The sequence below is a fragment of the Chamaea fasciata genome, unplaced genomic scaffold, assembly GCF_029207755.1.
Source record: "Chamaea fasciata isolate MVZ Bird 193981 ecotype frontalis unplaced genomic scaffold, bChaFas1.0.hap1 SCAF_10, whole genome shotgun sequence".
In the NCBI taxonomy this organism is placed as follows: domain Eukaryota; kingdom Metazoa; phylum Chordata; class Aves; order Passeriformes; family Sylviidae; genus Chamaea; species Chamaea fasciata.
Genome location: NW_027094095.1, coordinates 10,815,404 through 10,829,369, shown reverse-complemented (window position 1 = coordinate 10,829,369; position 13,966 = coordinate 10,815,404). Strand labels below are relative to the sequence as shown.

Genomic DNA, 13,966 nt, shown 5'->3' with positions numbered 1-13,966 from the left:
TCTGCTGCTTAATTTGCACAGTGAGTAAAATGGACCTGGTGTTGTATTTCCTGCTGGACTGGCCAGGAGAATATGCCTGCATGGCAGCAGCTCAGGCTGTCTGCTCTGAGCACAGGATTGCTGCAGGACCGCATTCCTCCATACACACAGCACAGAGCAATGTGGAAAGGAGGATGCCTCTTCTGCTAATAGTGCATTTGGTGTTTTATCTAGCGTGGTACCATACCAGCTGGCTCTTCACATCCAGCTGCATTCCTCGTGTCTTTGCCAGAGCTGGGAGGGGGCAGAGGAAGTAATCCTTCCTCTCAGCCTCGTGTCTGTAAAACAGTTGGCGGCTGGGTTTTGCTGCCAGGAAAAATGCTCAGTGATTCTGCAGAGCTGCTGCCCTTTTCCCAGGATCTCTCCAGCCTTTAGTATATTGGACAGACCCCAGCAACCCCCACCAGGCAGCATTTTACACCAAGCAACTAATGTCGGTCCAGATTCTGCCTTCCCTCTTTTCACAGCTGAACGGCACTGCTTCAACAGGGTCAGGGCTCTTCACATCTGCACAGAAAGCAACAGGATGTGGTCTACTTGTTCAGATGGAGTAAAGCTCTTTGAGGGGGTCTCCTAGCAAACAGCACAGACATTGCAGCTCCCCTGCAAGCCAACACTAAATTGCAAAAAAAGAACAGTTCCTGGTGGGAGGTGAAGGGTGAGTAAGGCAAGGAGCCTTACAAAATGCTGCCAGCCGCCCTTTGATTTATTTTTAAACTTCAAGTGGGATAGGATGTAATTCACACCTACTTTAAGGCTCCCTTGTGCTGCCAGATCCAGCAAAAGAGACCTTAAAGTAAATGAGCATCAGGGCCAGAGATGTTACTGTTATTTTTGCTGAATACAAAAAACGAAGGGATCCATTGCTACTTTATAAACAAATCTGGGCAGACCTAAGAATAGACTAGCAAACACTTAAACATCTGAGTAATTCTATACCACAGAGGACCCCTCAAATTTTATGGGTGGGACCACATGTGCTGAAATGCTTTCATAATCAGAGACTTCAGAATTACACTTTATCACTAACTCTGGGGAAGAAAAAACTTAAGCATGTTTCCAGTTTCTGGACAAACTGCTGCTTTTTGAAAAATGAGTAAAAGAATGCCATATAGAGTTCATATTAAAAATATGTGAAATTTTTCATGCTCTGAGTCAAAAAATAAACTACTCATTTGAGTTTACAGTACAGAATTTTCTCAGATGACAGAGACATTTCTGAGAGTCCTAAAATAAAAACCTACTCTTGTGGTCATTGAAGATGAAGCCATCAAATCATTCTAAGTTATTCATTATCTAATTGATAAAAGTTTTCATAGCCATATAGCAATCATAGGAATTTGAACTAAATAAATGTTACAATTTCTTTTCCACAGGCAATATTTACAATATTTATTTTCATGAGAAATTAGGGATAAAATGTAGAAACTGTAAATTTTAATTTAACAAAAATTCTAAAATGTTCTGATTGAGAAATGCCAATTGTTTGCTTTTGACATCTGGATGTAATGTCCATTCTGACTTTTCAGAATGATAATTAAAATAGTTTCCACCTGATTTCTCAAAATATTTCTTTTTGTACAAGTTCATTAATAATTGCCTCCCACAGCAAATCTTTCACACAGTGCATTGCTGCCCAAGAGTTTGATCCTGGCGCTCTTTCCTGCACCTTTAACCTTTGGTTAAAGCATTATCTGAGAGTCAAAGGCCTTTTTGTTCCCAAGCACCTGCCAGTGCCGAGACCTGAGCTGCAGTGGGGAAGGCGTGGCCTTCCTGCGGAGCACAGCTCAGGAATGAGTGCTGCTCTAACTCCGGCTAACGTGACAGGATGTGGTGTTCACTCTTAGTGAAAATTGACCTCTAAAATGAATGCTTGCTCTAGATCCCTCTCCTTGCTGTCTGCCTTCCAAGGCCGGAGTTATCCCTATCCTCCTCAAGTTCAGCGTCAACTATGTGCATTAATCAGCTATGGAGAAGGTGAAAAATTCAAATTAGCCAGCAATCAAGCACAAGGGGAGCCACCAGAAGAAAGGGATGGAATTAAGAATTTATAACTGATAGATACGAGGAGGACCACAACGTCCATTCAATATGTTGAATATTTCTGACCGTTTAAAAAAAGTATTTTTCTGGTTCAGATTATGCAAAATAAACACAGGAGTTTAATTTTTTCCAGAAGAAAATAAAAACACAGAGCAAAAGAGACATTTCCCTGAAGGAACGTTGATTTAATGGAAGTATTACTTGTTACCAATGATATGTAGAATTTCTCAAAACCATAATCCTGAAGTAGAACAAAGCAGCAAGTCAAATTCTTTTTGCCAACACAGTTCCTGCAAAGCTAAAATAAATACCCAGAAATACTGTGTGTTAGCAGTCAGGAGGGGTTTTCTACCACTTGTACCATACTTTAAATGACATTTTCAATCTTCACAGGATAGCTTTGCACTAACCTGCTTGTACAGCTAACGATGCCTTTGCTGCTCTGTGGTTTCTCTCATGCTGTTTACTTCTGCCTTTCTTCTACAGAGCCCTGCTCAAAAGGAAGAGGGTGCAGCATACTGTGGTTTTGAGCTGAAGTGCTTCCAAATGCAAACGGAGTTACCATAGCACCCACATGCCCAAGCAATCAGACTTATCTTAGTGCTAAACCACTTCTCTAGTACACTGTGAAAAGTCCCTATTAAACTCCTTTTCATCACATTTGCATTTGTAATTATTTTCAGTTCTACAGGTTCATTAATATGATACAGTGAGGGGTGGCAATCTTTGGGATGAAGTCCAGACTGCTTTGCAGGGAGTCCTTGTCACCATGTGAATTGTCTGCAAGAGAGGTAAATATCAAACCCTGATGTAACAGTTCCTTCAGCTGTGAAATGCTGGGTACTCTCCACAGTCATTAAGAAACACCTATCCATGAGGAATGAAAGATTGCCTGTGATATTTGTTTGGCAATTTTGTGCTACATGCAAAAAAAATCTGTATTAATATTTGCTTTGTCCTTTATATATTTTCAGTATTTGTGCACAGGAAGTCTTGAGCCAGATTCATGTTGTTCCCATGCTAAACTCTGCTTCCCAGGGCCAGTCCCTCTAACTTCGGTCATGACTTCTCCAGCCCTGCTGTACCTTCCTTGATCTTCCTTTCCCACATCTACCTTGAACAGATACACTTGCTCCATATTGCTCTGCTTGTTGGCACTGACAGGATGGTTCAGGATTTGCTCAATGGATATTGTTTATGGCAAGCAGAAGGAGGAGAGAACTTACAACTATTATATTGCCCTTTCAATTCCTACTCCCATGGTTTTTGCAATTGCTGGCTCTACTGGTCACAGGGAGCTGTGGAGAACAGCAGAAGGCAGCTGTTTTGATCAGAAAAAGAGACTACATCTGAGAACTGACAGGCTTTTAGTGAGAGTGTGAGGCAGGGGCAAACTTCTTCATTTCAGGCCCTTCATTGGACCATGGCTTATTTAAATACCTGACTCGCTTCTCTGCTTCTCAGAGACAGATACCTTTGAGTTCCTTCAAGATTAAACCATTATCAGATTTTGTAGATCTTCCCGATTGCTTATAACTTTTTATGTAATTTTGTCAGCAATATAAAATGGGTCCTTTGCTCTAAAAATCAAAATCAGCTTGGAAATACTCCTCTAAACTGTCTTTAATTAGCTCAAACTTCAAACCATATACAGTTTAGTACCATATGAAGAGTAGGGGAGACTGCAAGTAAATGAGGTTTAAGGTATAGTCCAACCCAAGTCTTTCTGTAAGTCTGTGATTCTAAGATTAGCATTTTAGCCAATGATAACATAAAGCCTGTTGAAATCAGAGATACCTTCTGTTTCCCAGAGTTCTATTAGCATGAAATCCTTGGATCAACAGCTCTGTACTTACTGAGAGCATTATGTCAGTGAGGACTCTAATCAGTGATTTTCAAAATGATTCAGCCAGTGATTTTTAAAAAGAACATTTCTTTCAAGAACTCACATCTGCCTGTGAGTTATTCCTTTTCATAATAATATTTTTCTCTAGGCTATGTGAAACACCCTACCAACCCATTTATTTGATTGCTATGCACTGCAGATTTTTTACTGATACAAGATACATAAATGTACCACAGGAGTGCCATGGCTTCATCTTGGCCAAGGGCTGAGGGCAGGGCAATAAGGGCTGCGTGGTGGCACACAGAATCGAGCCAGCAGGACCAGAGTGTGACAAATGACAGAGCAACAGCCCACCAGAGAGCAACACTGAATAACTGCTGCAAAGGTGGAGCAGCACTGACAGCACCTGAGTGGTGTGCCCCTCAGCAGCAGCAGCAGCTGGGGACAGAAAGAATCTAGAGCCCTGAAAGCTGCAGTCACAGAGTACCTCTGGCCTAGTGACACAGATGAACGTACAGATGTAGCTACACCATTCCCAGAGTTTTTCCCTTCACCAAGGTAATTCAGTACTGCTGCAAAAATCACACTTTTCAGACAGTGCCGTGAAAACCACATTTCTGATACTTCAGAAATGCCTGTGGTTCAAATGGGCACATTGGAGTCAGAGTGAAGATCTGAGTGAGGATCTGCCTTTATCTACTCACAAAATTAAACATTAAATTTTAATTAAATTATTTGATGATTGTGCAGTTCAGGCTTAAAGAAAACTAGCTGCTTTATTCCACAGCAGAAAATGCACAAGCCATTGCTCAGTACCTCCAGACAGTGCTGGGTTTTATTGTGCCCAGTTACTCTGCCTGCACAGTCTCAGCCTTTGAAAGATTCACAAATCAGAATAAAGATGTGGCACAAAAATTTCCTTTTCCAGTGATCTGTCATTTGTATTTCTGCGACTTCTTGCTCCAAGCTTAACAGGACCCTTAGCAGTCCCTGTGCTCCATGAGCTGAAGTCCCAGCCTCACATCTCTAAGCAGCAATGCTCTAAACTATCCTGCTAGTCTCAGTCATCTCCTATGACCCAGATTTCTTCCAGCATGAAGAGAAGATCCTAACCAGCAGTGGCTGACAGACAACTAGTTTCTCTTTCCTGAAAGGACGGAGAGTACAGAGGGAAAAAAAAATCATGCAGCTCAGTGGAGAACCGTTCCCATACCAACTCTGCCTGCTGGGGAGCTTCCTCACCCTCCTGGGGCTGCCAGCTGCAGCCAGCAAACTCTCTTTTTTCCAGGGACAGTGATTTTACTTGGCTACTATCTTCATTTTTTTCTTTTTCCGCCAGACATTCAGGCCAAAATTTATCAGAATTGAATATCCTTCATCAAGTATACTACTGAATAAAATTTTTACTGTTCATAAAATACTGTGATGGCCAGTGTTCACTGACCAACAGCTAAATCACCTGCAAACTTGCTAGGGTGCAATTTAAAACACAGTAATCTATTCACACAAAATGTTGAGAGGAAGCATCACGTAAGGGTCAGATTCTACCAGCATTATTCATGCAAAAATCATTTGAAAAGTAAATCATTCAGTGATGCATATCATTATCTTCCAGACAACTGCCTCTTAAAATTCTTCATTCATTTTCATTATTTCCCTGGAGGTGTTTAAGAAAAAGCTGGGTATGGTACTTGATTCCATAGTCCAGTTGACCGGGTGGTGTTACATCATAGGTTGGACTTCATGATCTCAAAGGTCTTGTCCAACCTAATTGATTCTGGGATTCTGTGAAAAGCAGAAATTACACTATTCAAATGAATCAAAATGTCCCATATTTGATGTGTGACCTGAAATCCATGTTTTCTTCAGCTAGAAGGAGGAAAATTGGGACTGTGACCAAGTCCTATCCTGGAATTGCACTTTTTAATCATTTAACTGCATGAGTGGTTGGAAGTATCCTCCATGTCTGGGCCTCTCTTAACATACCATGCAAAGTGCAGATAGTGGCATATTGCAATTAGAAATTAATGGAAAATTATGAAGTTCACAGACAAGGGATCTGAAAGTGCCATAAGAAATACCCTCACATCCGTCTGATGGCATAAACAGGAACAGGCTGCAAAGAGAGAAACTCCTTGAACTCAAGCTCCCCAGAATGCCATGCACACACTTACAAAAGCCTTTCACTATCTCAAAATCTGGATTGCAAAACCCGGGCTCTGTCCCTTCAGGGAAGCTGAGCAGCTGAGCAGGTCAAGAAAGGGGCCTTACTTCATGTCACGTCAGAAGCAATGACAAACGGATTTCAGAAAAGAACAGAGTCCACACAACTCTTCTGGAATTCAATGAAGTGAAAGTTAAGTGAAAGTGATTTACTTGATCCCCTCTCCTTCTTTATTTTTCCTTTGGAATCAGATCAGTAATTTTAGCATCCAGGGCTGGGCCTTTCACTGCTTTTTAAATGTGTTCTTTTTTTTTTCCTCTTTCTCCATTTGCTATTTTCATTATAACAAACTGGAGATGTGAGATCCAACTTTAACAAACCGCCTGATAATCACAAGCAAAGAGAGGTGAAAACAATTAATCAATTTTTTCTTTAAATCCTGTGTTGATCAACCTTTTCTAAAAGACTGTATGCTGAACGTTTCAGGAAATTAAAAAAAAAGGGCTCAGAATGGAAGGAATCCGCTCTGCTCACAGGGATCATGGTGCCCCATATTCCAGCAAAAATCTACAGCTCATGTTCCTCAGGATTTGAACAAGACTGATTTCAGTATCTCTTTAAATAATTCAAGGCAAGAAGAACATAAATAGTCTGTGCTTCCATCTTTTGCCTGTGGCAAGCAATTTTCAATAACATTTCAAGTTTCATTTTTTTACTACAATTTTTTATTTTAAAAGTATTAAATGAGTGGTCTGGGAAAGAAAAGAAAAATCAAAGATACTAGATAAGGATGCCAGGACAGGAATTTGTTTAGGAAAAGAATTGTATGGACCTTTCAATGTATAGAGACCCACAGAAAGCCCTCAGGCCAAAGTTAAGAGAACATCCAATTTCATGCTCCAAATAATTTTACACTCTTTATATAGGCACAGCTATGCACAAGCCAGGAAATTCCACAGACCTGTTAACATTTCTTATGTCTAATAATAAGAAATGTGTATATAGTATCATTACACATCTTACGACAATAACAAGAACAACTCCCACTTGGAGGTGGGAGGTCAGAAACCCAATTTGCTTTGTAACACAAGTATCAGTTTGTATACACACATCCCCATAGATGAAGCAGTTTGGAAGTAGTGTGTGTACTGTCTGCTGTCATGACAGATGGAAAAGCTGCAGCAGAAAGACACAAGTATGTGCAAACGTCTAAGTACTTTTACAGTATTTGGTTGAAATACTGGTGAATGTATGGCCACACGAACTGGTAAAATTGACTGCTCTTTCATTTTTAATACAGAAATATATAAGGTTTTTTCAGTTGTGTAGATGTAGGCACTTGAAGATATTATTCAGCACCTATTATTTTGCATTTCATATGTATGACCCACAAAATTGATAGTACAAACAAACTAAAAAAGACAAAACCTTCTGGTAGGTGTTCAAGGAAGCACAGAAATTTGTTGTCATTTACTTCAGTAGGAACTAAGTATATCTTGAAAAAAAGATCATAATTTGAAGAAAGATCATGTGAATCAAGACTTCTAAAGAGTCTGGCATGTAACAGATCTCTCAATAACCCCCCCAGCAACACACAAGCAGGAAGTGGGCACTGACAGTGCTTAATTCAGCACTCAGCTTTGCTGGCTCAGGAAGGCATGTGAGCCTTCTCTGTACCTCCATTTGGTGCACAGCGACCAACACAAGTGTGGGATCATCTGGATTTCCATGGGATGCTCGGCACCAGCGTGTAAACTGTTAGTGCTTGGATAAACTGAACTATGATCAAAGCCCTGTAAAATCTACTGCCCTCACACCCAAACTCTTTGTCAATTTTTTCAGTTTTCATAATACTTGATGCTGAAACTGAATATTTTAAGAAAGCTTAATTCATATTAAAATTATGAAAGACCATTTTTTATGGTGCCCAACATTAGCAAGGCAACTGAGAAAGACAAAGAAACTGCAACATTTCAATCAGGATTATCAACAGTATGTTCATGAACTTGGAAAAAAAAAAAAAAAAGTAAAAATCTAGCTTCTGGATTTCCATTTTTCCACATAAGACACTTTTGTAGGAAATTCCATGGTCAAGGATGCATGATAGATGCTCTGCTCATCTGCTGCAAACCCAAAAAATCCTGCACTGTTAACACAATGTGATCTTTCTTTCCTTTTGGATATAAAATATGTTCTTTAGATACATTTACATAACCAAGAGCCAAAGAAATTAAGGACAGACCAACATCATCTGCAGCGACAACAGCATAAAGCAGTCTGAAATAGTGCAATGAAAGATATGTCACACTGTTTTTAAGGTTGCCTGGGTCAAAAGAAAGCTTTACAAAGACTATTAAACTTTCAGAAAAATAAGGAACACAATGATCAGGGAATGGAACCCTGTACCAAGGATATAGTGTGTTTCTGTTAGGGTATGAATAGCCAATCCTCCAGTGCCACAGCAGATGGTGTAAAAGAGAATCGAAATAAAGGCTGTCAATTCAGTTTTGGCACATGTATAGGGCAGACAGCCACCCCAAAGGGACAGGATTCTCTGATGAATGGAAATGGAACTTGTTAAAAGAATTGTCCAATGAAAGCAAGAAATGGCACTGAGATCCACAACATCTCCAACAAGGAGCTGAGATTCCCTCTGCTCAATCCCACATCATGAGTGATTGGGGAACTGGCAGTAGCAGAGGAGCTGGCTCTGCAGAGATGACTGGCTGATGGCTCAGTGGGATCCCATGGCACTTGGTATCACAAGGAACTTCTAATTAGAACCATCGCAATCTATTTGACCATGGCTTTGGCCTACATTACATGAGGAATATGGGCCTCTTGCCAGAACATTGGCCCTCCAGCCAGGAGTGCAAGTGCTTTTACTTGTGCAAAGGTGCACAGGGCTAAAATGGCTTGACTGCCAAGCTTGTTTTGTCTTTCAGTTTTAAGTTACTGGCAGCTGCTAATGAAAGTCATCTTTGACCTCATCAAAGTTAATGAGCTTTGGCACTACACTCCTGAATGCGGTTGTAAAAGTCCTGCTTCCGCCAGTAGTTGTGTTACTGCTTGTTCAGGGGCCTCTCTGCCTGACTTGGCTGCACCGGGGAGTCATGTCCTTTTTGGCTATGAGTCATCACAGTCAGCCAGCCACATGGTCCAAGTCTCTTTTCAGTTCAAATCACCTTCAGGTTAGATTTGAGTGGTTTAACCATGGGAGGGTTCTTATTGTCTTGTTTCTACCTTCAGACCTTAGGGGACAAAGCTGACATTCAATGTTGGTGTTTATCCATTAGTCAGCTCAAAGTTTTGCTTTGGCAGAGATACAGAGACATCACATATAGCAGATAAAACTCACTGCAATCCACCACCTCAGCAGGAAGGGGCAGAGGGATTATTTCAACACTTAAAAGTAGATAAAACCCTTGGTACATGTGTTTGGTCTGTAGTAGTAGGTTTGACAAAAGGTCTGCTTCTGTTCCTCCCCAGGCTCTGCGTTAATGCTGACACTGACAACAGCTTCTCAAGCATGGCTGACACACGAATGGGCTCAGAGAGGGGGTTGGGGCAGGTGCTGCAGGGCTCCACTATCCTCTGCATATCCACCCAACAACGCTACTCTCTGTTGTGCAGCTTGAAATTGCAAAAGCCATATGTGGTTGGCTACTTTTTGCTCTTTTTTTGCCTCCTGCCCTCCCTACCAGCCAATGTTTGGGAGCTCCTGATTTGATGCTCCATCACAGCTGACCTCTAAACTGCAGTGGTCCCATGTCCCTACCTGCCTGGCACCTCATTATCTTCTTATTGTGCATCTGTTTATGACACACTCCAGGACACTGGCCCACAACTCTGATGATGTCTCCACAGCACAAATATCCCCATCTGAAAGAAGTGCTCAGTCTCACTCAGTAGTTACACTGACATGTTCTTGCACCAGAGTTTCACTAGGCACTTACAGCCACCTCAGACTTGCCACCTACATTGCCATTTAGGAAGCCTTGACAGTTTACTATCTTTCTGCCAACTTGATCAGAAATTCTGAAATTCAGAGGTGATAGGATCACAGGGATTCGTTCTGTCTTCTACCAAGACAGTAGTTCAGATCTGCTTGCCCAGCAAGCCTGTGATGCATAACCATGTCACTATGTTTACCTTCCTGTTCTTGTCCAGTTCTCACTGGGATAATACGGTTTGACTTCAGGTAAACTAAGAAGCTTAATTAAAATTTGTATTTCTTTTCAAATAACATACTGATTTCAGAAGAATTTCCAAAATAGACCCAGTCAGCCCCATTTAATAATTTATTGCTAATTCAAGTTGCTAACATTATAGAGTAACAAAAGGAGAATGTCTACTTCCCTAGTCAACAACAATCTGAAACATATATGTATTTCAAGAATAAAACACAGTTGAATTTTTCAGTAATTTTAAGCTGCATATTCAACATCTTTGGTACAAGGGTAAGAACAGACACAGGAACTGGCAGCAAATAATGATTACAGATGTACAAGCAGAGTTGCATTAGCTACCAGTTCTATGAATTTACTCCTGTTCACCTGCAAACCTAATATGGCAGAGGAATAGCCAGAGCTGGTTTTGCTCCTCCTCTGCCACCACCAGGAAGAGTTGCACGAGCAGAGGGTTAAGCTCACAAGGCACACTTTCAACTGTGCACAGTATAAGGCAAATAAAACATATTTTTTTTAAAGTCTTTGTTGTTTTTTAATAGTGTTTGGAGCTAATGGACTTATTTCAATTTCCTGGTAAATGGCTGACTGTAAGAACTAAATGGTGTGACAGGATGTGGGTGCCTGAATTTTATCTCCATTTAGCAGAGCACTGGTCTGTACTTAGCAAAGCAGCTCTCAGCTTGCATCACCAGCAAGCACCTTCTCATTCCCAGGCAAGGCTGCCTGTCAACCCACAAATGAGTAAAGTTCCTCACTGAGGTCAGGGGAATGGTGGCCATGTACAGAAGCATTAACACTTCTGACTACATTGTTTGAAGACACAGAATTTTGCAAAACTAAAGAACGAGAAAGTATAGTTTCCCTAATGACTTTTTTTTTTTCATTTTTAGCTTTTTTTTTTTTTAGCTACAAAGCACTACACAGGCAACCACCACAATGACACAAATCTCATGGTACACTGTGAGACACCAAATATCTAAGCAAAAAGATTGTAATTTACCTTCTGTGAGCATTGCACAGAATATCCAGAGACTGTCCTGGGCTAGGATGATCTGAATTGCCCAGTACAAACATCCAAAGCACTTTTTTTCTTTTATCCTTTTGCTACTACTATTTCACATATTTTTTAACTACCGAAGCTTCATTTACCTAAAGTCCAAAGAGAAACCATTAAAATGATGATCCCCTGGCTACCTCTACCGCAGCAGCTGATGCTCAGGTAGCTGTCTTCTTGTTGTTTGTTTTTGGTTTTTTTAATTGGAATTTCATATTCATAAGTCCTTCAAGAAATGTTGGGTGAATTCCACAACATTCAGCTCAGAAACTTACTTCCTAAAGACAAGATCCACAAGCCTTTTTTTCATAAGTTTATTCGTAAGCTTTTCTTTCCTAAAAGAAAATCTAGCATTAATTTAAAAAAAGAAAAATACAATGGCAACAGGTTCCATTTCTGTTCTTCCCCAGTACTCCCAGAAGCAAACACCTTGTGCTGTTAAACTGTTGGGCCCCCTCCGCACACCACAAACAGCCTGTAGCCAACCCTGCTTTCTACTGTTGCTTTACACTTTCCAGCACTGACCAAGAATCTCTCTGGGGCTGACTGCATGAAAACTTTGTAAAAAGGCACTTTAGTCTTCTGTTTTATTGCTTCTGGTACTTTTAAACAATCTAGCAGACCCATCAAGTTATTCACAGCTCTTCTCATACTTTGGAATAATTTGTTAATTAATTATGGTCTATGTGATTTCATTAATTAATTTCTTAATTTTGGTAATAAATACTTTGAATTTTATCTACAGTAGTAGATATTATCTTTAGTTAGTATCACTTTAGATTTTCATCTTCAGAAAACCACTAGTACCTACACAAACACTCATAATCCAGCTTCTATTTTTTTCTCTGGCTTTACTGCTCCCTCTTCCATTTAGACTGAGGCACACACTTGCACAGTGTGTTGTCATAATTTCCTTACAGGTTCTAGGATTTCAGTTTATATTTGTATACTTTCTTTCCCATGCATTCTAAAATGCTTTCTCCTAGAGCTAACTTTAAATCTCTTGTCCCAGAGAAGACTACAGCTCATATTCTGCAGAAACAGCACTGGGGATTTCAAAGGAGATGTAACTTTTACTGTTTAAATTACACCCAGAAGATAGCATATATACTTTCAATACATTGCATTTATGTAACATAATTACATCTCTCACTTTCTAATACTAAGTGTGCATTTATTTTTACAAGACTAACTCCAAATACAGAATACTCACAATATAGAAGCTCTTCATGGTATATCTCTGCCACTGCCTTAAACTGTGCAAGGAGTCCTTTGGTTATGTGTGCTGGGAGCTTGAGACAATGGAGTGAATGTGTTTCTTTGTCTGCCCAATTTCCAGTCTAACTTAATGGTATTTGCAGTGAGAATCTACAAATGTGTGCCTTGTCCTCACAAAGAAGAATGCAAACTCAATTAGTGTGCACTCCCAAGCACTGGCAATGGAGGATTTTTCGATCATTAAAACAAATCACTGCATCTGCATATTGTTAGCTGTGTTTTTTTAAAGTAGAATATATTCTCTGTGAAAAAGCATCCATTAAAACACGACATTAAACCAAGTCATGGAGTTTTTTAGGTAAAAAGTGGTGACTTACTACAGCAAGGGCAAATCAATCACTGGAAAAATTACACACTGCCTAACAGTATGATGGGAGACATACGAATGACCTCCAGTTCCATCCTTCATGCATCAGTAGAAATGGATGAATATTACTATGCCAACAAACCTGAAAATGCTTCCAAGATTGCAAGTCCAGATCAAGCACCTGGCACCAAAGGAGAAGCACCTCCATCTGCCACCCTGTGGCTCTACTTGAAGGAAGCCTAAATCTGCAGGGGAGACGGAAGCAGCAAGGTGCATCAGGGTGACTTCCTGGACAGCCAGAGGGCTGAGAGCCAGGCAAGGATGTTCACATCTGGGCGTGTCACACCTGATTTCTCTTCTACCTTACAATTTTTATGCATTTTTTAATTTCATAGTTTGCATTATTAAACTTTTGAAAAAGATCCCTATTGATACAGTTTCTCTAATTTAAATTTAAAAAACCCCAAACAACAAATAATTCTGTCTGTGTAATGAAACTAAAAATATTAGAAAACAGCAAAAATCAGTTGATTTCAATAAAGTTGCCCTGACGGACAGATCATAAATTCCAGTGGAAAGAAATACAGAAAATTCATTCTGTTTAATTATTAATCTGCTGACAGCACAAAAGTAGAGCAATTGGGTGTGTCCTTGAAATGCCTCTGGCCTTTGTAAGCAGGAAGGTGGTCAGAATTTGTTTTGCAGAAGATGAACAACCCCTACATCTCCAGAGAATCCTCTGAATCTCCCAGATCTGGAAAATCTGCCCTCTGGGATGTTTAAACCTCCTTTTTGTTTCTGTAGCATGCAGACAACTCCTATCCAAATTGAGAAACTAAGGAATCTTTTTAACTTCCTCTCTTTTCCTCATAGAAAGACTTCATCTATGAAGAAAGCATAAGCTGAGACGGTGCTTGTCAACTTGATCATTACATTAATAAATCCATCAAAAACAATATTAAAAAGACTCACCAGTAAGATTGCAAGTACTTGACACTGGACATTGAAACAAGATTTGGTCTAATTATTTTTAGCAAAGGATAAT

The 13,966-nt window shown here is 40.1% G+C and overlaps 1 protein-coding gene across 3 annotated transcripts in view; it reads right to left on the bottom strand.

Moving 5' to 3' along the window:
- The window catches only part of PTPRC (protein tyrosine phosphatase receptor type C), a 58,507-nt gene that overhangs the window by 29,440 nt on the left and 15,101 nt on the right, over positions 1-13,966 (bottom strand). The gene's annotated exons all lie outside the window — the stretch shown is intronic.